Raw genomic sequence first — 23,240 nt, forward strand, 5'->3', positions numbered from 1 at the left:
GGGCTGCATGTTGCCAGCCCGCCCCTGCTGGGAAGCTCGGTCGAAACCCCTGATTAGTTTTTGAGTCTAATCTGTAGGTCACAGGATTTTCAGCATGGAAAACGTTTTCAAACAGGTCTTTGAAGCAAGTGATGCCCCTGCTGGGTATACAGGCTAAACAGGTGTTTGTCACTTTACATAAAGACTTACTTAGCATTTCCTGCCATCAGCAAACAGACTTCCTCTAGCAAAGTTACAAACCCAAATAATGACACTTCCATACAAAACACATCCCAATGTAACACAATAAGTGCATTTCAAATTATACATTGGTGCCTGCACCTCTGATTGAAATACATTTCTACAATAAATTATTTCTAATGATCCAGCCACAAATAAGTTATTTATCAGTGATCCAGTCACACTAATAAGTTATTTATAAGTGATCCAGTCACACTACACACTTATAATGTTCATTCACTGATGACATTTTTTCTTTCTACAGTAATCAGGCAGAGCCATCTACTTTCAGTGTAACAAAAGTTGCTCCATCTAGGTGCAATTTATATGGGGAAGTGCATTTAAATGTGCACATAAAATAATGTATACATTCTCAATGTCCCCTTATCCTCTTGATTCATAAATAAGGTTCCAAGGAGCAGTGGTTTAGGCGATATAAGAAATAGCTGTAATTCATTAAATAAAATTGATAGTAGGCAGCACTTTGAGATGAAGTTGTGTTATTGCCTACATGCGCGTACAAACCGAGGACCACTAGCCTTTACAATGTTATGTGAAGTATCTTCATACACAAGCATCAAAACGTAGAAAGGAGACCAGCACTAATGTATGCTCCGGGTTCACAAATAGGTGCACTTGGGCAAAATAATATGCATTGTGCTTCTGCATTTTTGTAACTGACCCTTAGAGTGTGTGTGAGTAAAGTAGTGAGCAGCGACCTATGATGGGGACAGAGAAGGAGAATCTCGGTGTTGTGTCCAACAGTCCCTCTCTACCAACCTCCATTAACCATAAGAACAATTCACTGTGAGGAGTGTGGACTGGTGTTGTGGAGCAGGGTGATGGGGTTAGGTAATGTAGAGGAGGTGGTGACTTTGTACATTCTGGAGAACCAGCAGACCCAACGGACAGAATCATGGCTATCAGGCAACAAGAAAAGACAAGGAATCAGGAATTAGTGCTGCTGCTGTAGACAGCCTTGAATAAACTCAGCGTGTCCATGTATGCGAGAAACCAGTGAAAGAATGTAAAAGGAGGAAGTGAAGTTACTGGATTACAACTGGCGAACAGTGATGTGGATGTTCTTGTCTGTATGGAGGCAGGGCATGTGGGTTCATGAAAGGTTTCCATCCCCATCATGGTTTCTTCCAACAACAAAGACCCTACTACCGCTGATACTTGTTCAATATATAAATACATATGTCAAATTGTCTCAATTTGTTTTTTTTATCAAAATGGACAGTCAAGCCATTATATTTTCCTTAAAAAATCATGTGGTGCTGTAAATATTTAAATAATAATCTTAATAATAATAATAATAATTAGATGTCAGGTAATATTTTTAAGTATTAATAATATAGCTTTGGCAGCTTTTCCCCCAAAAAATGAAATGGCAGAGGTTCCTTTCCAAGAAGTTTGGAGTTACAGTTTCAGAATCAGTTAAGCTTACAAATTTAATTTAACATTATGGGCCTGATTTATTAAGGAATATAAGTCCTGTTTCGTGCTGTATTTTGTGTGAAATTGCTCTGTGCATTTTCAGAAATGGATTTTACACCAGTGAATACAAGTGCATTCAATTGACGTTCGAACGCAAATGACACTTCCGGCAGCCTACAATTTGAAGTTCGGAACAGGGAAAAGAAGGAGAGTATGCACCTAGGCAATGTACAGTGTGGATGCAACTGTAAAATGCATTTTATGTACAGTAGGCATTAAAAACATCCTGATATATGTATTTCATGTTACAAATAATGTAAATGCATTCTTATTTATGATTTTAGAGCATACTTATACACGTATTCAAATGGAAACGTTTCTTCTAATCTGCTTGTACTTGAATACAGGCAATTGCATGCAATTTTCATCCATTTTAAAAAACCCAAATTGTGCTAAATTTGCATTCCTTGGTGAATCTTGCAGTATTACTTTATTGGCGCAGATTATATTTATTATGGGTGTAAACAGATAACCGAGAAGTAGCAAACCTCTTTTTGCTACATCTGACGGATTACTTTAAGTATTTTCCTATACATTTGGCATATGCTGTCGTTATCTGTGTCTTTAACTCTGTGTGTGTGTGTTGTGTGTGTGTCTGGCATCTAGTATCTGTAGCACATCGTGTCTGTCTCTGCTGTGTGTAAGACCCTGTCACTATCAGTGACTCTTCTCACTGTCACTTCGTGCATAAATAGGATTGTGGAGCATGCGTCGTGCCGCCTCTCTCCACACATTCAGCTGGGTAAAGAGAGAGGAGCGGCCGGAACTCATTGGCGACTGCCCCGTTCTGAGTGACTGTATCTCCGGACCCCGGCAAATTGTCGGTGCTACATTGTTACAGTGTCACACTTAGCGGTTCTGAATGTTACCCAAATACTTTAATTACAGTGTATCACTTGGCGTCAGGGACATACAGCTGAGCTAGTCGTTACTGTTATTGGGGAAGACCCAGAGCAAAGTGTTGTGCTCGGCTTATTGGTGGCACAACTATTCCCGAGCTGTGAAGTTTTAGCGGACTCCAAGACCCTCGAACTGGGCATGGATCTCCTGCCACACCCGGCGCCTCCAAACCCATCCGGGTAAAATAGGTGAGAGACTGAGGATGGGCACTTTGTGTTTGTCACCTGAATAGTGTGTGTGTGTGTGTGTGTGTGTGTGTGTGTGTGTGTGTGTGTGTGTGTGTGTGTGTTTTACACTAAGACAGAGATGGGCAACTTATGGTCGGGCCCCAGATTCTGTGTTTGGTGTCCCCTTAGTGTCAGATATTCAATATATTCTATTGGGAGTCACCCGTTTTGGCGTCACTGAACAATGGCATACTTACTCTCAGGCTACCAGAGAAATCGCACACTGAAGTCCCAGCCAAATAAAAAAGGTCAACTAAAACAATCTTCCTGTGCAACTAGCGGATATCATGCATGTTACATGGATAGGGAAGTATATTTTGTAGAGATGTGTTTGGGAGTGAACAATTGTCTGCTACAGAAACTGATGCTTTTATATTGAGAGCATTCTCCTGGGCGAGCCTTTGTATTGAGAGCGTTCCCCTGGATGGAGAACTGGGACATCTCTGGCTTTGTCCTGCTCTGTACTGTATGATATGACTTGGTCCTACATTTATGGTGTGCGAGTTATATATGTGACTAAATTGCGAGATATCTCTGTCTTTCTATGCAGTCACATCATCTTCTGCATTTGACTTGATTTTTCTTGCTATAAGAATTAGTGATTGTTTTGTAATCTAATCTACATGCCCAATTTTGTAAAGCTGGCACTAGGCTGTGCAATATGTCCTATATGTCTCTGCCCACTTTGACAGAGATGAGCATGTGTTGGTAGTGCCTTTACCCAAAGAGTTGAGTTTTGGTTTGGAATCTAATTTCATAGATGTAATTGTTAGTTGTGCCTGTATAATTGGAGGGAAAGGAGTATGCGATGTGATGTTTGTGCCTGAAAGGAGGGTTATATGTGTGGGTTGTGACTGTATCTTAATTGAGGGAAATAATTGTTTTTGTCTGTGGCTGAATTGAGGGAGATGGGTGTGGGGTTGTGTTTCTACCATAAATGAGGCTGAGATCAGTGTTGATTTTGTATGTGCATAAATTAAGGAAGATAAGTGTAGGCTGCATCAGTACTTGAGCCGAGAGAGAAGAGTGTGGGTTCTTTCTGTACCTGAATTGATGTTGATGAGTACTGGTTTTGTATATGCCTGTACAGAAGCCATTTATTGTAGATTGTATATCTGCACTGAGGGAGATGAGTGTGTATTGTGTCAGTGCTGATAGGGATGAGTGCCTCTGAGCTATATATTGATAAAAATGAGTGTTGGTCATGTTTGTCTAAACTGAAATAACTGAGTGTTCGTTTTTCTCTTGCTGGAAGTGTAGATTACTTGTGTTTGTCTAAGTTGGAAGAGGTAAGTGTTGGTTTTGACTACTGATCCCTCTTAGTTGTGACCTGGAAAACATAGACTTGCACCCAGGAGGACTGTAGAATCTGTTGTTTAGTTCAACACATAGCACTGTAATTAACACTAACATTACAATAGTACTCAGCTGTGAGATACCAGAGTTATTAGAAATTGTTGTGTCTTGATTTTTTGTGCCTGACTTGATTGAGTTGAGTGTCTGAGCAGGTGGAAATGAGTGCGTGCTGGTTTGCTGTGTCTATGCTCGAGTTGAGGTAGAGTATGCTGATTGTGTTTCCACCTGTACTTGCATTTTGATTGTGTCTTTACAGTATCTCATCTTAGATGATCTGCTTCTGAATATGTTCAGATTGATGACTATATATTTGAACTGTGTTCCTGCCTAAATACTTTACCTCAAGTCGGTCTGGAGTTCTCAAATAGTTTTATGACCTCCTCTGTAGGGATATGGCCCAATTGTCTGAGAGACAGTCTACTGTGGCTTCTAAAGTTTAGACCTCAGATTACAGTCCTGTGATTCTAAAGATTTAACCAGTGGAATATGATGAGAATGTTTAATCTCCTTATATATAAGTATGTCTTGAAGGAGGGCTTGTATTTCATGTAGAACTTTAAATTTGCGCTTCATGTGTTTATGGGGTTGAGTAATTTGTGTCGATCTACAGTGTTGTGCTGGGACACCGTCTGCAAACTAGCAGGGGTGAGATTTGGGCAGGTCAAAGATGACATTTGGCCAGATTCTCAAGTCTCTAAGGAGCCTTAGGGGGTATTCAATTGACGGCGGGATCGCCGAAAATCCCGCGCTCAAAGAATATTACCGTTAATACGGTAATCCTGCGTGGGAAAACCGTTAATACGGTAATTTACTCGCTGGATTTCAGCTCGCAGCTCAGAGAGCTGCGAGCTGAAATCCAGCAAGTAATTACCATATTAACGGTAATATTCTTCGGCGATCCCGCCGTCAATTGAATACCCCCCTTAATATCTTGTAAGTTTTACCCTTGATTTCATTTTTGTTTGTTTGATGTGTATTTGCTTGGCATGATAATGTTGTTAGTGTGCAGGGCTGGATTAAGACATTGTAGGCCCCTGGGCTAGGGGTACTGTGAGGCCCCCATTTGTCAAGCGACTCCTCCTAATGACACACAGTGTTCTCTCCCCCTCCTCATAATGACACACCCCCTCCTCCTAATGACACATACATATCCCCCCTTCTCCTAATGGCACACACACACACATGCACCCCCTCCTTATCATAATGGCAGCTGCTTGAGGCCCCTGGGCTATAGCCCAGAAAGCGCTGGGGTTAATCCGGCTCTGCTTGTGTGACAACAATGTTAAACTGTTGGCCAGTCAACATATGGTCTACCAGCAACAATACTAAATAGCTGCCCTCCATGCCCCTGGTCAGTGAGGTGGGTTACATGAAGTAATAGAGATATAGCAGCCAATAACTCTGCACCTCCATTGCAATGGCCAATGTCATGTTTGGAACAGTGTTGGGTTACTTACTGGTAATTTAAATACAATATTTAAAATGGCATTTGTTTCTTTTATATCTCATTCTTTTGTTTTAATTTGTTTAATATAACCAGCATGTTCTCTAGCACTGTATAATCAGTGAGAACACATTTAGCACACCATGATTAACAATATGTTATCAAATAATAAAACAGATGGTGAGAAGACCATGCTTACGATACCTCCCAGCTTCTTAAGTTGAGGAACTTGGACAATGTGTGCGCACTGCAGCATCACAAAAGCACTTGTGCGAGAAGAGGACGAAACCACGTCCCCCATGAGACGTACCCTGTGATTCTTCCCCCTATAAACATGGTTAGAATACTATGCAGAGTAGCACTGAATGGAATATACCTTTTGATCTGATTGAGATGAAGCTGTCCCAAGCTGGAAGGCAAGAGATCAAATCAATTTGGGACTGTCCCACCTAAATTTGGACAGTTGGTAGGTAAGGCTTGCTACTACTTGCAAGACAATCAATATAAGAGAAATGAGACATACGATGACAGGAGACATGATGATGATGATGATGATGATGATGATGATGAAGAAGCAGAAAAGAGGAAATTACACAGGCAGGAGGATGTAGTGTTACTGTTGTAAATAAAATTAAGTTGTGTTGGGCAGGCATAGGTGATAGGTTATGGGGATATCTACTACTAAACTAAAGATTTTAGTAATAGGATCAGGGCCACAGGAAGATGGTAAGCGTGGCAGGAGGGCATTCACTTAATGGGTCACCCTGCCAAACCGCCTATGCTAAAATGTATTTATTTTTCCAGCACCAGCACCTGGCTCCTTAACATAAGAGTTCCCGCTTTGAACAGAGAAGGGACCAGATTAGGTTCCTGGGTATGGGGAGTGTTACATGCGCAGTGAAGCCCCCTAAGGCCATAGCTAGGATATCCTAAAAAAGCTTTTTGTCCGGTCACACCTAAAACATTGTCTGTTCAGCCCAACTGTTTTCAAAACTAAGCTCCCCTTGACTTTTTAAATTGTTGTCCCTCATTTAATTTTCTTTAAAATCGGACGTGTATAGTGGAATGGAGGTATGAACGAGTGCTACTCAGGGTGGCGATATAACAGTGGAGGGGATAGGGGCTGTCACGCCTGTGCTCATCATTGTTTCTTCTACTCGCTTATTCTCAAGCACCTGCCTGAAGATAGCTTATTGTCTTCAGCCTTTGCAATGGGAATAGTCAAGATTAAATCCTTATTACATTTTTCTTTTATATTTTCTTTTTACTTTGGAGAACAACTATTCTCTTATATTTTCAAAGTAATTTAAGTTTATGCCTCTCTTTGGCAAAGTATTGCCCCATCCCTAAAATACCTTGCGCCTTTGGCTGCAGCCTATTTAGACTATTGGATAATCAGTCCTGAATAGGCCACACCCCTGATCTCTTCAGCCAAATCAGACCCTGTTCTGCCGTGGGGAATTAGGTTTGTCCCTCAAAAATTGTGACTCTTGCTGTAGGCATTGGTACTGTATTATTATTATTATCGTAGATTTGGCAAGCGCCAGAGTGTTCCGCAGCTCCGTATAGTAGCAAAAACAAGACATACGAAAACAGTGACATACAAGGTACACAAAATAAATACAGACATGAAAACAAAGGGTATGGAGGACCCTACTCATTAGAGAGTTTACATTCTAATTGAAAAAGTGCACGGCTGAAACAAGAGGAGCAAATGTGGCTTAGAGTGGAGATTTGGACAGTTGTCAGGGTGCATAGCTCTGAAAAGCTCTTAAAAAGAGAAGGGATTTTAGAGAGCGTCTAAAGATTTGAAAGCTGTGGGAAAGTCTGATTGGGTGTGGTAAGGAATTTCATAAGTGGGGAGCAGCACAAGAGAAGTCTTGTAGGTGGAAGTAAGAGGTGGTAACCAGAGACAAGACAAGGTGCATGTCAAAGGTAGGTCTAATAGGGCGGGATGGAGAGTATTTTGATATGAGATTTGAGATGTAGCAACTGGTGGTGTTGTTGAGGGCTTTGTAGGTAAGGGTAAGTAATTTGAATTGGATTCTGGAGGACACAGGGAGTCAATGTTGGGATTTGCAGTAGATGGGGAGCAGAGAGGAGAGGAAGGTCAGTATTGCAGTAGCATTTAGAATGGATTGAAGTGTGGATACCTGGGTGTTGGGAATGCCAGATAGCAGGAGGTTGCAGTAGTTAAGACGGAAGATAATGAGAACGTATAAGAGTTTTAGTAGCATATGAAGTAAGAGAAGGGCATATTCTTAATGTTTTTAAGGTGCAGTCGCCAGGACTGGGAGACAGTTTGGATGTGAGGAATAAAGCAGAGAGTGGAGTCAAATGTGACACCAAGACAGCAGGCTTTGGAGACTAAGGAAATTGTAGTGTTAATGACAGTGAAGGAGATTTGAGGGGAGGTGGTGACTCTTGTCATCTCTGTGGGGTGTGGTTTGGACATGTTGACCTCTAGGTAGTATTTGGACATCAATGAGGAGATATCGAAAAGACCTTGGTTACACAAGATAGTACAGAATGGGGAGGTCAGGGTAAGAGTTATAGATTTTTGTGTCAGCAGCGTAGAGATAGTACTGGAGGCCGAATGAGCGAATTTCTGTTCCAAGAGCAGATGTGTAGAAGGAAAAAAGTAAAGGGACAGAGTCTTGTAGGACCCAAGAGATAATGGGAGTGGAAGGGAGGATGTGCTAGATGTAGAAACACCAAAGGAGCGGTTCGATAGGAAGTGAACCAGGAAAGCACTGTGTCACAAAGGCCATTGGTGTGAAGGGTATTTAGGATAAGAGAGTGCTCAACGGTGTCGAAAGCAGCAGAGAGGTCCAGGAGAATGAGTATTGAGAAATGACCCTTATGGGTATATTTACTAAACTGCGGATTTGAAAAAGTGTTGCCTATAGCAACCAATCAGATTCTAGCTGTCATTTTGTAGAATGTACTAAATAAATAATAGCTGGAATCTGATTGGTTGCTATGGCAACATCTCCACTTTTTCAAACCCGCAGTTTAGTAAATATACCCCTTAGACTTTGCAGTAAGTAGATCATTGATCACTTCTGTGAGAGCATTTTCAGTGGAAAGTTAGGAGCAGAAGCCGTATTGCAGAGAGTCGAGAATGGAGTGAGAGGAGAGAAAGTGAGACAGGTGTTTGTACACTAACAGCTCAAGTAGTTTTGAGGCAAATGGGAGGAGAGAAATAGGGCATAGTGGGAGAGAGAGAGGATGGTTTCTTTAGAATTGGTAAGATGAACGCATGTTTAAAGGAGAATGGAAATATGCCAGTGGAGAGAGACAGGATGAAGAGGTAAGCTAGAAGTGGGCATGCAGTGGAGGAGAGGGAGTGGAGAAGTTGGTAAGGAATAGGGTTAAGGGGACAGGTTGTAGGGTGAGCTGATGAGATGAGTGCAAAGATTTACCACTGTATCACTTCTTTTGTTCTATATGCAGTATTTAGTTTTATACTGTACTTTGGGATGACTGCACTGTACCATTAAAATTAAGGGTGTGCACCGGGCACTTTTAGTGTTTTGGGTTTTTGGGTTCTGATTAGCTTGAGGTTTTGGGTTCTGATTTGTTTTGCCAAAACACCTGACGAAAGGTTTTGGTTCTGATTTCGGGTTTTGGGTTCTGATTTATATTTAAAAAAGCATAAAAGGCACTAAAATCCGTTTTTTTTGGTTTTTTTCCACTCCTACGCTATAATTAACCTCAATAACATTCAATAACAATCATTTCCACTAATTTCCAGTCTATTCTGAACACCTCACACCTCACAATATTGTTTTTAGTCCAAAACGTTGCACCGAGGTAGCTTTCTGGACTGCGTAGTGGAGTGGGCCCAGTACCCAATTTGGTACCTGGGGCCACAATACCTCCGCCTTCAAATGGTCTCAATTCCACTGCACAGCTGCCTGCTCCTACTTCCTCTGCAGTATATACAGGGTGTAGTTCGAGAGCGTCAATACCTCTTGTTTTTGACGATGACAGTTCATTTTCATTAACTTTGGATTTGGCCCCAACACTGAATGTAGTTGATACGCAGCTATCTGGACTGCGTAGTGGAGTGGCCCCGGTACCCAATATGGTACCGGGGCCACAATACCTCCTCCAACTGGTCTAAATTCCACTGCACATTTGGCTGCTCCTACATCCTCTGCAGCATATAAACTGAGGGTGTAGTTCGAGCGCATCACTACCTCTTGTTTTCGACGACCATGGTACAGAGCATTCATCATTGAAATCCCATCAAGTATGTCAAAGACAGACAGCGTTGAAGTGTTATTTGTTGACTTTGGGAACAAAAAAACTGTCCCTGTTGCAAATCTTCGTGCAATGAAGAGTGACTTTTCATTTAAAGGCTCAAGCTTTCAAGTGTAGTGTTTATAACATCAATACACCAACAGGTAAAAATCCTTTTAATTGGGATAATGGAGCCACAAAGGAAATTGCCCATATGTAATGCCCGCACAATGTTACTGGCGTTGTCTGACACCACAAATCCCCAGGAGAGTCTAAGTGGGGTAAGCCATCAACCGTCTAAATCCCACTCCACTGATGGCGGACACTGGACACACTTCTAACACCAACATAGCTGTTAAGGCCGCAGTTATCCGCTTTGCCATAGGATGACTACTGTCGTACTTTGTGCTCATGGCAAACAACTGTTGGACGGTCACATAATGCCAAAAAAAGATTTGCAAGATGGAATTGTCCTTGGGCCCTCCCACCCACCCTTATGTTGTTGAAATAGGACATGCGCACTTTAACAAACCAATAATTTCAGCGAAAGGGCCTACCAAACTGTGGCTGAAATGATTGGTTTGTTTGGACCCCCACAAAACGAGCTGGCAAAGAAAAAAAAAAGGTGCAAGATGGAATTGTCCTTGGGCCCTCCCACCCACCCTTATGTTGTTGAAATAGGACGTGCACACTTTAACAAACCAATCATTTCAGCGACAGGGCCTACCAAACAACTGTGGCTGAAATGATTGGCTGGTTTGGGCCCCCACACCAAAAAAGCTATTCATCTTTCCCTGTACAAACTAAACAGGCTCTACTGAGGCAAGATGTCGTCCTCATCCTCATCCTCTGATTCCTCTCCCCCTTCAGTGTGTACTTCCTCATCCTCACACATTATCAATGCGTCCCCGCTGGACTCCACAACCACAGGTCCCTCTGTAGGATCTGGAGGCCAGTGCTGTATTTGATTGAGGAATTGATAATTCATTTTCATGAACATCATTTTTTCAACGCTCTGCGGAAGCAACCTCCTTCGCCGCTCACTGACCAGGTTCCCCGCTGCACTAAAAACTCTTTCCGAGTACACACTAGAGGGGGGACAACTCAGGTAAAATAGAGCCAGTTTGTACAGGGGCTTCCAAACTGCCTTTTTTTCCTGCCAGTAACAATATGGACTGTCTGACATGTCTATTTGGATGGTGTCAGAAAAATAATCCTCCACCATTTTTTCTATTGTGACAGCATCCAATGCAGCGACAGTAGACATGTCTGCAATGGTTGGCAGGTCCTTCAGTCCGGACCAGATGTTGTCTGCATCCCCGCTAGTGGGTCTTTTAGAAAAACTAAGCTTTTTCCTCGCAGCCTTAGGTGTGGAAGAAAATGAAGGTGGAGCTGTTGGCATGTCACGGTCATCTTCAGAGGACAATTTCCTGACCAGCAGGTCTTGGCACCTCTGTAGACTTGTGTCCGCCGGAAACAGAGACACAACATACGCTTTAAACCGAGGATCGAGCACGGTGGCCAGAATGTATTCCTCTGACTTTAAAAGACTGACCACCCTCGGATCCTGGCAAAGCGTACGAAGGGCTTCATCCACAAGAGCTACATGCTTGGTGGAATAGCAATGGTTTACCAGCTCCTCCCTCACTTTCTCCAGCTGCTTCTGCAACACCCCGATTAGGGGAATCACCTGACTCAAGCTGGCAGTGTTGGAACTGACTTCTCGTGTGGCAAGTTCAAACGGCTGGAGAACCTTGCACAACACGGAAATCAGTCTCCACTGCGCTCGACTCAGGCGCATCCCCACTCCTTTTCCTATGTCATAGGTGGCTGTGTAGGCTTGAATGGCCTTTTGCTGCTCCTCCATCCTCTGCAGCATATAGAGGGTGGAGTTCCAGCGCGTCACAACCTCTTGTTTGAGGTGATGGCAGGGCAGGTTCAGCCTTTTTTGATGTTGCTCGAGTCTGCGGTAGGCACTGGCAGAATGCCGAAAGTGTCCAGCAATTTTGCGGGCCACCGCAAGCATCTCCTGCACACCCCTGTCACTCTTCAGTTAATGCTGCACCACCAAATTAACGGTGTGGGCAAAACATGGGACATGCTGGAAATTGCCCATGTGTAATGCCCGCACAATGTTACTGGCGTTGTCTGACACCAGAAATCACCAGGAGAGTCTAAGTGGGGTAAGCCACTCCGAGATTATTTCTCTCAGTTTTTCTAAGAGGTTGTCAGCGTTGTGCCTCTTACTAAAACCTGTGATACACAACGTTGCCTGCCTTTGCACGAGCAGCCGTTGTGGAGATGCTGCTACTGATGCAGGTGCTGCTGTTGCTGCGGAAGGCGACGCATCTACCCAGTGGGCTGTCACAGTCATATAGTCCTTAGTTTGCCCTGAACCACTTGTCCACATGTCCGTGGTTAAGTGGACAGTGGGTACAACCGCATTTTTCAGAGCACTGAGGACACTTGTTCTTACTTCTCTGTACATCTTTGGTATCGCCTGCCTAGTGAAGTGGAATCTCGACGGGATTTGGTACCGGGGACACAATACCTCTGTCACTCACCAGACTGTGAGTGCTTCTTCCCGTATATTTAGGAACCGTGGCCGTCCTCCATCCTGAGGGTCTGCGCATGCGCAGCCCTTTCAAACCCTTCAGTACCTGTTCCTTTAACTTAATTGGCAGATCAGGCAACACTCCCTATATTAAGCACCTGTGGTCAATACCACGTTGCCTGATCTTGGAGTCTCATTCCCATGAGCCTCTGAAGGTGTTTCCTCGTGTATTCAGCGCTGCTGATTCCTGTGGTTTCCAAACCACTTCTACCCCTGTGGTTTCCAGACCACTTCCACTCCTGTGGTTTCCTAACCACTTCAACCCTCCTGTGTATCATCGTGACTGTTAGCTGATTCCTATCCGCTGCCTCCGTGCACTACAGTCTTCAAGCCACTTCAACTCTGCTATGTATCATCGTGACTGTTAGCTAATTCCTATCCGCTGCCTCCGTGCACTACAGTCTTCAAGCCACTTCAACTCTGCTATGTATCATCGTGACTGTTAGCTGATTCCTATCCGCTGCCTCCGTGCACTACAGTCTTCAATCTACTTCAACTCACCTGTGTGCCATCATGACTGTTAGCTGATTCCTATCCGCTGCCTCCGTGCACTACAGTCTTCAATCTACTTCAACTCGCCTGTGTTTCATCGTGACTGTTTGGCTGATTCCTATCCGCTGCCTCCGTGCGCTTCAGTCTTCAGCTCATCTCATCTCTCCCGTGTTTCCTCGAGACTGCTACAACTGATTCCTATCCGCTACTCTCCGTGCTCAACAGTTCCAGCTCAGCTCTGCTCTCCCGTGTTTCATCGTTGCTGCACCTGCTGGTTGCCATCCGCTACCTCCGTGTATCTGCAGAGTCCTGCTGCTGCTACTTCTCAGTTCTACTCGTCCTACAACAGCTGACCCGCTCTCCGTGCTTCTCCGTGTTCCCGCTGGTCTCTACTCGCCAGTCTGCATCGGATCTGCGCCTCACTGTTTTCATCTCATCTAGATCATCGCTACTCTTCAGGGTCCTCCAGGAGTCCAGTCCTACATACTACTGCTTCCTGAGTATTTGTTCCCCTGCTGGTCTACCTACCTGTGCGCTGCACCTACTTGATTACCGCTTCACCCCTCCAGGGACTTCGCATTCTGCCGGCCTCCAGCCGTTCAGGTATCTCTGCACTCCTGTCTGACAGCCTGCTTCTGAACCACGGTATGCATACTTCTCATTGACTGTGCTGGTGTATTGCATATCTTGCTGGACTGAGTTTGTTCTCCTCTGGAGTTTACTATCCGCTGAGACTATTGCCATCATTGACTGTGTTATCTTGTGCCGGATTACCTCAAGTGACTTTCTATTATTGCAGTGCTGTTCAGTCATTAATATATTGTGCATGTTATTGTGGATCAAGTTTAAGGTGCCCGTGTATCCCCTGTATTGCAGTCTCTCCCCGTGCTCCTCCTCACATATATATTCAGTGGTACAACTTGCTAGAGGCAGACCACTGATCCCTGTTTCCTGTGTCACCTGTTCCAGTATCCTCTCACATAGCAGTGGTACAACTTGCTAACGCAGACCACTGACTCCCCGGATACCTCCACGTGGATTCCATTCCTTCACTCAGACAGCGGTACAACTTGCTATCCACAGACCGCTGACTCTCATCACCTCCTCGTTTCTGTTGGACATTCCTCCTCACTATAGCAGTGGTACAACTTGCTACCGCAGACCACTGACTACCTTCACGTGTCCTTTGTCCATACAGTTCCTCGTGTATTTCTACATCCATATTACCAGTGCTGCTAGTCATAGACTTTCCTGAGCATCTCCATCATCTGCTATTTCCTGTTCCGTGATCACCCTGCTACCAGAGTACCATATTACCATCTATACTGCTCTGGTAAGCCTATCACCTGGTGATCCCTGGGTAAAGACTCCTAGTGCCCGTGACAACCTCCATTAACCGTCTAAATCCCACTCAACTGATGGCGGACACCGGACGCACGTCTAACACCAACATTGTTGTTATTGACACAGTTATCCGCTTTGCCATAGAATGACTAGTGTCGTACTTTGTGCTCATGGCAAATGACTGTTGGATGGTCAACTATTTGGTGAAAGACGTAGCGTTCTTACGACTTCCCCTCTGGAAGATGACCGACTACCAGCAGCAACAGCAGCAGTGGCAATAGTAGGCATACCGCTGCAGGATTCCTCGGATGAATCCGGATTGAAGAGGACTCAGTCTGGCTGGTGACATGGCCTGCAGGACTAAATCTGATGGAGATCGTGGAGGAAGTTGATGAGGAGGGTGTTGGTGGTATGTATCCAACAGGACCAAGGGATTTAGGTGTCCCTGGACTGCTGACGGTCCTAGCCACAGGTCCTGAACTAAACACTGAATTATGAAGGTTCTTTAGGTGACGTATAAGTAAGGATGTCCCTAGGTGGCCAAGATCCTTACCCCTGCTTATTTGAGCTTTACATAAGCTACATATGGCCATACATTTGTTGTCCGGATTCGGATAAAAATAACTCCAGACCGAAGAGGTGGATTTTTTGGTCTTCTGACCAGGCATGACGATGGGTTTTTTCATCCCATGGACAACAACTGTTCCCCCCCCTGGTGGCTCATTTATGATAACCACATCAGCATCCTCCTCGTCAAGTTCCTCCTCAGCGCCAGCTACATCAATATCCTCCTCCCGGTGTACAACATTCACACCTTCATTAACAAAATCTGTAACTGGACTGTGGGCGATCCTTCCAGCATATGCAGAGGGCGTGCTGCAAATGGTTGAAGGAGCCACCTCTTCCCATACAGTGATGGAAAGGTCAGTCTTCGCAACCACAAAAACCCTTGGAATCGCTGTTCTTGGACTAGTTGTTGATGACCGCTTAAGTCTCTTAAATTTGTTAGAGAGGGGGGGGGGAGAAGTGCTTAGATCCATCGGTGAAGCTGAACCACTAGTCATGAACACGGGCCAGGGCCTAAGCCGTTCCTTGCCACTCCGTGTCGTAAATGGCATGTTGGCAAGTTTACGTTTCTCCTCAGATGATTTTAATTTTCTTTTTTTGCTAATTTTTGGGAACTTTGGGTTTTTGGATTTTACATGCCCTCTACTAGGAGATTGGGCATTGGCCTTGGCAGACGACGTTGATGGCATTTCATCATCTATGTCATGACTAGTGGCAGCAGCTTCAGCATTAGGAGGAAGTAGGTCTTGCTCTTTCCCTACTTTATCCTCCAAATTTTTGTACTCCATTATATGCAGCACTAATGAGTGTACCCCTAAACCACACACATTTTTGCTTAAAAATTGAACGTAGTAAATGTAATATAGATTGCAGTACCTATTATCTGGAACTAATTAAAAATTGAACGTAGTAAATGTAATATAGATTGCAGTACCTATTATCTGGAACTGCTTAAAAATTGAACATATTAAATGTAATATAGATTGCAGTACCTATTCTCTGGAACTGTTTAAACAATGAACGTAGTAAATGTAATATAGATTGCAGTACCTATTATCTGGAACTGCTTAAAAATTGAACGTATTAAATGTAATATAGATTGCAGTACCTATTCTCTGGAACTGCTTAAAAATTGAACATATTAAATGTAATATAGATTGCAGTACCTATTCTTTAGAACTGCTTAAAAATTGAACATAGTAAATGTAATATAGATTGCAGTACCTATTATGTGGAACTGCTTAAAAATTGAACGTATTAAATGTAATATAGATTGCAGTACCTATTATCTGGAACTGCTTAAAAATTGACTGTATTAAATGTAATATAGATTGCAGTACCTATTATCTGGAACTGCTTAAAAATTGACTGTATTAAATGTAATATAGATTGCAGTACCTATTCTCTGGAACTGCTTAACGAATGAACGTAGTAAATGTAATATAGATTGCAGTACCTATTCTTTAGAACTGCTGAAATATTTTTTTTATTATTAATTTTGTATAATTTTTAAAATATTTTTTTTTTAGTAATTTTTAAGAGATTTTAATAATTATAAAATTTGTATGGACTTAGCACAACAAAGCATAGGACTAAAGCACCACTGGACTCAGCAGGACAGACACTGGCCAAAGCACCACTGGACTCAGCGGGACAGAGCACAGGACAAAAGCACCACTGGACTCAGCAGGACAGAGCACAGGACAAAAGCACCACTGGATTCAGCAAGGACAGAGCACTGGACACAGGCATAAAGCACCACTGGACTCAGCAAGGACAGAGCACTGATCACGCAGGAGCACCACTACCCTACACACCCTCCCTCTTCCCTGATGTCAGGCGAAATGAAGATGGCGGCCGCAAGGTGAGTATCTATGACATCCGAGTATCGCGAGATCCGACGCGAGACTTGGATGTCATAGCCTCGCTTCAGATTCCTTTGGCGGCCGGAAGTACCCGAACAGCGCTCGGATCCAGTCGGATCCGCGCTGTTCGGGTGGGCTCGGATTAGCGGAATCCGAGCCCACTCATCCTTAATTAAAATTGTCCTATATTGTTTTAAGTAAGGGTGTGCACCGGCCACTTTTGGTGTTTTGGGTTTTGGGTTTTGGGTTCTGATTAGCTTGAGGTTTTGGGTTCTGATTTGTTTTGCCAAAACACCCCACGAAAGGTTTTGGTTCTGATTTTGGGTTTTGGGTTCTGATTTTTTTTTAAATTAGTATAAAAAGTGCTAAAATCCATTTTTTTTTTCTTTTTTTTCACTCCTACACTATTATTAACCTCAATAACATATATTTCCACTCATTTCCAGTCTATTCTGAACACCTCACACCTCACAATATTGTTTTTAGGCCAAAAGGTTGCACCGAGGTAGCTGGATGACTAAGCTAAGCGACACAAGTGGGAGGCACAAAGGGGAGGCACAAACACGTGGCAGGATCAGTGGACTTAAACAGCAGTACCACTGGACTTATACGGCAGGATCAGTGCCTTGCTTGCAGTCTCCTAGGTAACACAAATAATCTGTACAAATATGCACACAGGGGCATGGGCAGTAAAATATGGAACACATACTTTATGGATAAACAATGTCACTACACTTCATGCCGAGAAGCTAACCAAAAAGTTTTCTCCATACAAGATACTCCCAACTATTCACAGAAATACCTAGTTTTTATCACCACATAAATGAACTCAGCAGCCAGAGCCATAATAAAGTGTGTCATCACACAAGTCAGGTTCGGGATAGACTCATCACAGTTCAGGTAAATTTAACATGTCCAAACAGATCATTGTGTATCTGTAGTTCTGTCTTGTTTTTAATGTGATTTTTGTGTTTATTAAGCCATGAATTGAACATGACAAGTGTATATGTGCGAATAAGCCCTAAAATCACATATAAAGAGATTACAGATCTGTGTTTAAAGCTTCCCTACAATCTTATATTACAAGAGCAGTGTTATGGTTAGGATTTGGATTTCACAAATGCTTACCTTTTAGTAAATTTACCTCCTTTAAATGTAGTGCTAAAATGACATTGCTTTTATAACCTGTTTGTGTAAAATGTTGTTTTAAGAAAATAAAAAAGGGTTTCTAACCTTCTCGTAGCTTCACATTTATATCATTTGTTTGGTCATTGAACCATCCTGGGATCTCCACCCGGCAGCAGTACGTTCCTTCATCCTCTTCAGTCACCCCAGTGATGGTCAGGGACAGGTCCCCCTGTGATATGTTCCCCAATAACTGGTATCTGTCAGATTTCCTCCAGGTCACCCTGCTGCCGTCTGTCCAGATGATCACATTGTTACATATAGATGGTTGTACCACCACTGACAGAATATGTGCAGTGTAATGTCAGGTTACCAATATTTGTCAAGGGGATAGTGCACTACGGGCTATATAAGGTTCAGCAGCGGAATAACAGGATAGTCCAGCCTGGGAGCATAAGTGAATACAGAATATTCTGCGCTTGAATCTAAATTGTGGATGTAAAATAAATTGGAAACTAAAATATGACCCTAATGTATAAGGGAAAAAAACCTTTATCAAGGGTTTGATAAAAACATGGGTAGACAACATCAATATTAAGCATAAGTTACAGAATGCACATCTCGTACAAACATTATCTATTGTCAAAGTTCACATATAAAACCTAATTGTGGAGTGCAGGGTGCACTATTGGCAGAAGAAAAGCTGTGATCCAGGATAGGATCAGATAATATTCTTTAGAGATAGAAGAGGTCCAGCGTGTAAAACTGATGTCGACAGTACACTGGTTAATATACTTGCGCTTTGATGTAATGTCCGATGTGGTGGTTGTTCCTTTGAGTGTCCAGTTGAACCACTGCAGGATAGATTGGAAGACGAGTAGTCCTGGCAGTCAATAATGAATTATCCGATGAGGAAATTCAGCAGAGTTTAGTAGTTCAGTGGCAATAATTCTGTTGGCGGCGTGCACGCCAAACCGTGGAGCGCACGCTTGCTTGGATGTCCAGAACCGGATGTGCACAACCGGAAGTGGCAGATACGTGGCAGATAATGTCAGGTTACCATTCACTGATCCTGTCACATGTTCAGCTGCTGCCAGACCTGAGCGGGGAATTTATGCAATCCAAGTCTCGCGAGATCCGACGCGAGACTTGGACGTCAGAGCCTCATTTTGAGTTTGTTTTTCCGCCAGAAATACCCGAACAGTGCTCGGATCCCGTCGGATCCGCACTGTTCGGGTGGGCTCGGATTAGCGCAATCCGAGCCCGCTCATCTCTAGTTTTAAGTACATTTGCAGTAGAATGAGTCTTAAGCTGGTCAAACATGTACTGAGGGAAGTCAGGTGACAGGTTGACTGTGCAATTTGTCCCTGTACTGTTCATTTGAGGCCAAATTGGATGAGATCTGGCTGATCACTCCTGAAGTCACACAAGTGCAGTTAGAAAATGACCACCATTGCCTGTGTGTACGGTATGTTCCAACCACATTTACAAATATTACCGATAGCAATACTAAGGATTGTATTCTAAAACAGACAAACATGGTGAGTGCGGGCAAGTTGCAAATTAACTGATATCGATGCAGTATCTGTATTTTGCAGATGGAGGCTCTGGTTCAGTATTAAATTTAGCACGGGTCAGGTTTCAAGATCCATTCAAGCACTGTTGAAAGTGCGAAAATCTTTGTACAATTACAAGGCAATCTACTATTCTATTTAGTGGATACCTGTCAGAAATGCATGATATTGATTTATCCGTCACTGTGACAGCACTAAAGGGAAAGTGGGTCACGGCTGCTAAAGGTCCCGGAGGTGATGATTCCATAAAGCTTTGGAGGCTAGAGGACCCTCCCACTTGCTAACTTTTCCTTGTTGGCTTCAGGGAGATCTCGGGCGAGTTGGGCATGTGGGGGCGGGGCTCGATGAATTGCATAATTTTGACCACACCCCTAAACGGTTGTCACAATTTTGGCCAATTACAGCAGGGGACAGGTCTAAAATGATGCGACATTTGCTTCATTAAACCCCCCCGCCAGAGAACCGGGAGGTTGCCCTGCTCTCCCGGGAGGTCTCCCAGATATGCGAAAGTCTCCCGGACATTCCGGCAGAGTAGGCAACTATGCGGTAAAGAAAAGCACCTAATGAATCTTTAGAGACTGAAGTGTCTTTTACATTTCTGTCTCCATTATTGAAGTCATGTTGTCTTACCTTTCAGTTTTTGTTTAAATCTTGGTCTCCATGAAAATGGCCACCTCCATAGGCATCAATACATGGACATAGGACATAATTTCTGAACTGTGTCATCATGTCCCAAATGACGAAGCCAACCACGTCTTGTACTGGCTTAGCATCAGGCGGAATGCCAGACTCTTCAGGGAATGAGGGAGATCACCCCTATTTCAGGGAGTATCCCTGACATTCAAGGAGAGTTGGCAAGTGTGATTTTACAGCTCTAAAAACATTTAGACTTTTATCTCTATTTTAATTGACCCATAGTCATGTTTAGTCATGCTCTGGTGTGACAGTTCAGTTCACACCGTGGGAGCATTATTTGATAACTTCAGAATGCTGCGATTTTCTGGCCAAAAAGTCACAGGACCTGAGTCATTATGGAAAGTAAGGCTAAAAAGGGAGTAAATGTTCTCCAGGAAAAACCATGTTACAATGCAAGGGGTGCAAATTAGTTTATTATTTTGCACATAAGTTAAATACTGGCTGCTTTTTCATCTAGCACACAAATACTTGATAGCTTTATTTTTACACTGAAATTTAACGTTGATCTAGGAAATGCCCTATCCCAACTATAAATATGTCCCCACATTTTAAATGTACCTCTCCCTCCAATGTAACATGGTTTTGCCTAGGTGCAAAGTTACTCTTTTTTTATGCTTTGCTCTCCTTAATGACTCAGGCCGACAGTGTTCTAAAACTCCTGTGTGACATTGCCCTTAAACATAATGTTTCATTCCCACAATTATGATGCACCCTGATTAACAGAATTAGCATGAATCAGTCCCTGTAAATGAGACATACTTTTATCAATTAACCACTTATAATTCAATTAAAAACCCATCAGAGTTAGATATAGATTGGCTCTGCTCAGTCCGTAAAGCATTGCATGAAACAGACCAATTGCAAGAAATGTCCATATATAAAAATAATGTATAAAGTCAGTTTTCAAACTGGAGTTTTAACCAATTTGAAACTGCTTGAAGTCACTAGCAAATTTCACTTCAATAAATGCAGGACATCTTGATTGTAAGAACTAAGGCTACAACAATGAACGATTATCGTTCCAAAGCAAACTGTACCATTTCATTTGATTTTTAAACTGAATTAAAAATCTCGTTCAATGATGGAACAAAGTTGTTCCAATCCTGCAGTGTGTATGCACTCACAACCAGCACTTTCCATAGGTCTCTAGGAAGTGTGCAGTGTCACAATCTTATGAGCCCAGATCTGAAGGTAAATCTTGTAAAACGTGTTTAGTATGTACACATAAATCGGCATGCTGATCGGGACTTTTTTTTTTCAGTAAAATCGTTAACGATATCACACCAGGAGAAATTTTCTGTTGTGTGTACCCAGCCTAACAGATTACGCTGTACTAGACATGGATTCTTCATGTCTTCATTAGATGGTTGTCTGCTTGTCCCACAAATGTTGTTTTTTCCAATAAGAGTGATAAAATACATCAAACTGTCATTTTTTGCCACATCTTACCAGGCTGTCTTCCGTTACTAACCTTCAATCCTGTTTCTCATTACACACTGCTTCTTGTTCTGATATTGAATCCCTTTATGTGGACATTTTGGGTGAGGAAAATGCAACAGTAATAATAAATCTCAAATTGCAGGTATGATAGGAAATTTGGGATACATATTGCCTCTAGTTTGGTTTGATTGTTCTCTTACATAATGGATGTCCCTCTTTATATATCAGTTATTCTTTCTGCACGCAATCTTTATTCTAAGTTATAGGGCAAATAAAACCATTATTTGACATATAAATAAGGCTATGCATTCTTGAGTTGAGTAATATATATGAAATAACTGAAATATTATGCTTCTATAAATATATCACAGTGCTCTGATTCACTAATGGGAAGGAGTGAGGAGATGATGTCTGACCAGCTTTAATACTTGCTCTGCCTAAATGCTCTGTGTGGATTGGTAGATTTAGATGCAAAGGCAGTGCTGCTGATATTACAGCAATCTCAGCTTTTTGCCTTTGTGTCTCATTAGGGCACTGTCTTAAAGATATGGGATGGACTTCCATTGTCAATAAATAAGAAAACTGATCAATGTTTGTTACTTTCATTGTTCATAACTAAACATTTAGAGTAGTAAGAGGGTTTCTTATGAATCTCCCTATAGTACCCTAGTTAGTAGCTTAATTTAACAGGTTTCCAGTACTTAGAATTGGTGGGTGCCACTGTTGGTTTGATGCTGTATTAGGTTCTGATTTCTTTACTTACATATAGGGGCATACTCAATTGACGGTGGGATCGCCGAAAATCCCGCGCTCCAAAAATATTACCGTTGTTACGGTAATCCTGCGCGGGAAAACCGTTAATACGGTAATTTACTCGCTGGATTTCAGCTTGCAGCTCAGGGAGCTGCGAGCTGAAGTCCAGCGAGATATTACCATATTAACAGTAATATTTTTGGAGTGCGGGATTTTCAGCGATCCCGCCGTCAATTGATTATGCCCCATATAATTAATCTCACTGTTGTCTTATTTACCTGGATTGACACTAATGCAACCTCCCCTCCTTTATGGTATTGGTTGTTGTGTTGGTGGTTTAAATAAATTATACAGTGTATGATCTTCATTATATGTGATGTTTTCTGTGTGTGTGTGTGTGTGTGTGTGTGTGTGTGTGTGTGTGTGTGTGTGTGTGTGTGTGTGTGTGTGTGTGTGTGTATGCTTGTTATCTAATTTAGTTTTTTTAAACAAATGGAACTGAAAGCCGAAATCTGAACTTAAAGTTCTATTGTGAATGTACGAGCCAGCAAGCTGACTCTCGCATTCACAGGACGATGGAGGCAAAACCGGCAAAGTGGTAAGTCACTGTGGGGCTGTTTTTAATAAATGCAAGCTATAACTGATTTTTTTTCTTATCTCAATGATAAGCGTCAAGAAAAAAAAAACATACTTTTCACCACAATGTGTGGTATAGTACTAAATAGGCCGTTAAGCATTGCACACGGTTTTTCACTGTTTGAACTTGATAATGCTTTCTGTTTGTTATTTGGCAGCAATCTCACATGTTTCATAAAATGCATAGATGTGCTGGACCTCCACATTTGCATGACCTTTCCTGTAGTTATACATTTATTT

General features: G+C 42.6%; 1 protein-coding gene and 1 non-coding gene across 3 annotated transcripts in view; one reads left to right on the plus strand and one right to left on the minus strand.

Moving 5' to 3' along the window:
• Positions 1–2,451: 2,451 nt before the first annotated feature.
• C7H3orf70 (chromosome 7 C3orf70 homolog) overlaps positions 2,452–23,240 on the plus strand; it is a 125,806-nt gene continuing 105,017 nt past the window's right edge. The window contains exon 1 of one of the 2 annotated variants that reach the window (XM_075180086.1): positions 2,452–2,807. The gene's annotated coding sequence lies outside the window, so the exon portion shown is untranslated. Of the gene's footprint in view, positions 2,808–2,938; positions 3,095–23,240 lie in introns of those variants that run through there. The other variant, XM_075180087.1, reaches the window with a different exon arrangement.
• LOC142098733 (small nucleolar RNA SNORD50) lies at positions 17,603–17,674 on the minus strand. Its single transcript, XR_012678408.1, has one exon. It is a non-coding gene; the product is annotated as a small nucleolar RNA SNORD50 (small nucleolar RNA).

This window comes from Mixophyes fleayi, chromosome 7, assembly GCF_038048845.1.
Source record: "Mixophyes fleayi isolate aMixFle1 chromosome 7, aMixFle1.hap1, whole genome shotgun sequence".
Classification (NCBI taxonomy): domain Eukaryota; kingdom Metazoa; phylum Chordata; class Amphibia; order Anura; family Limnodynastidae; genus Mixophyes; species Mixophyes fleayi.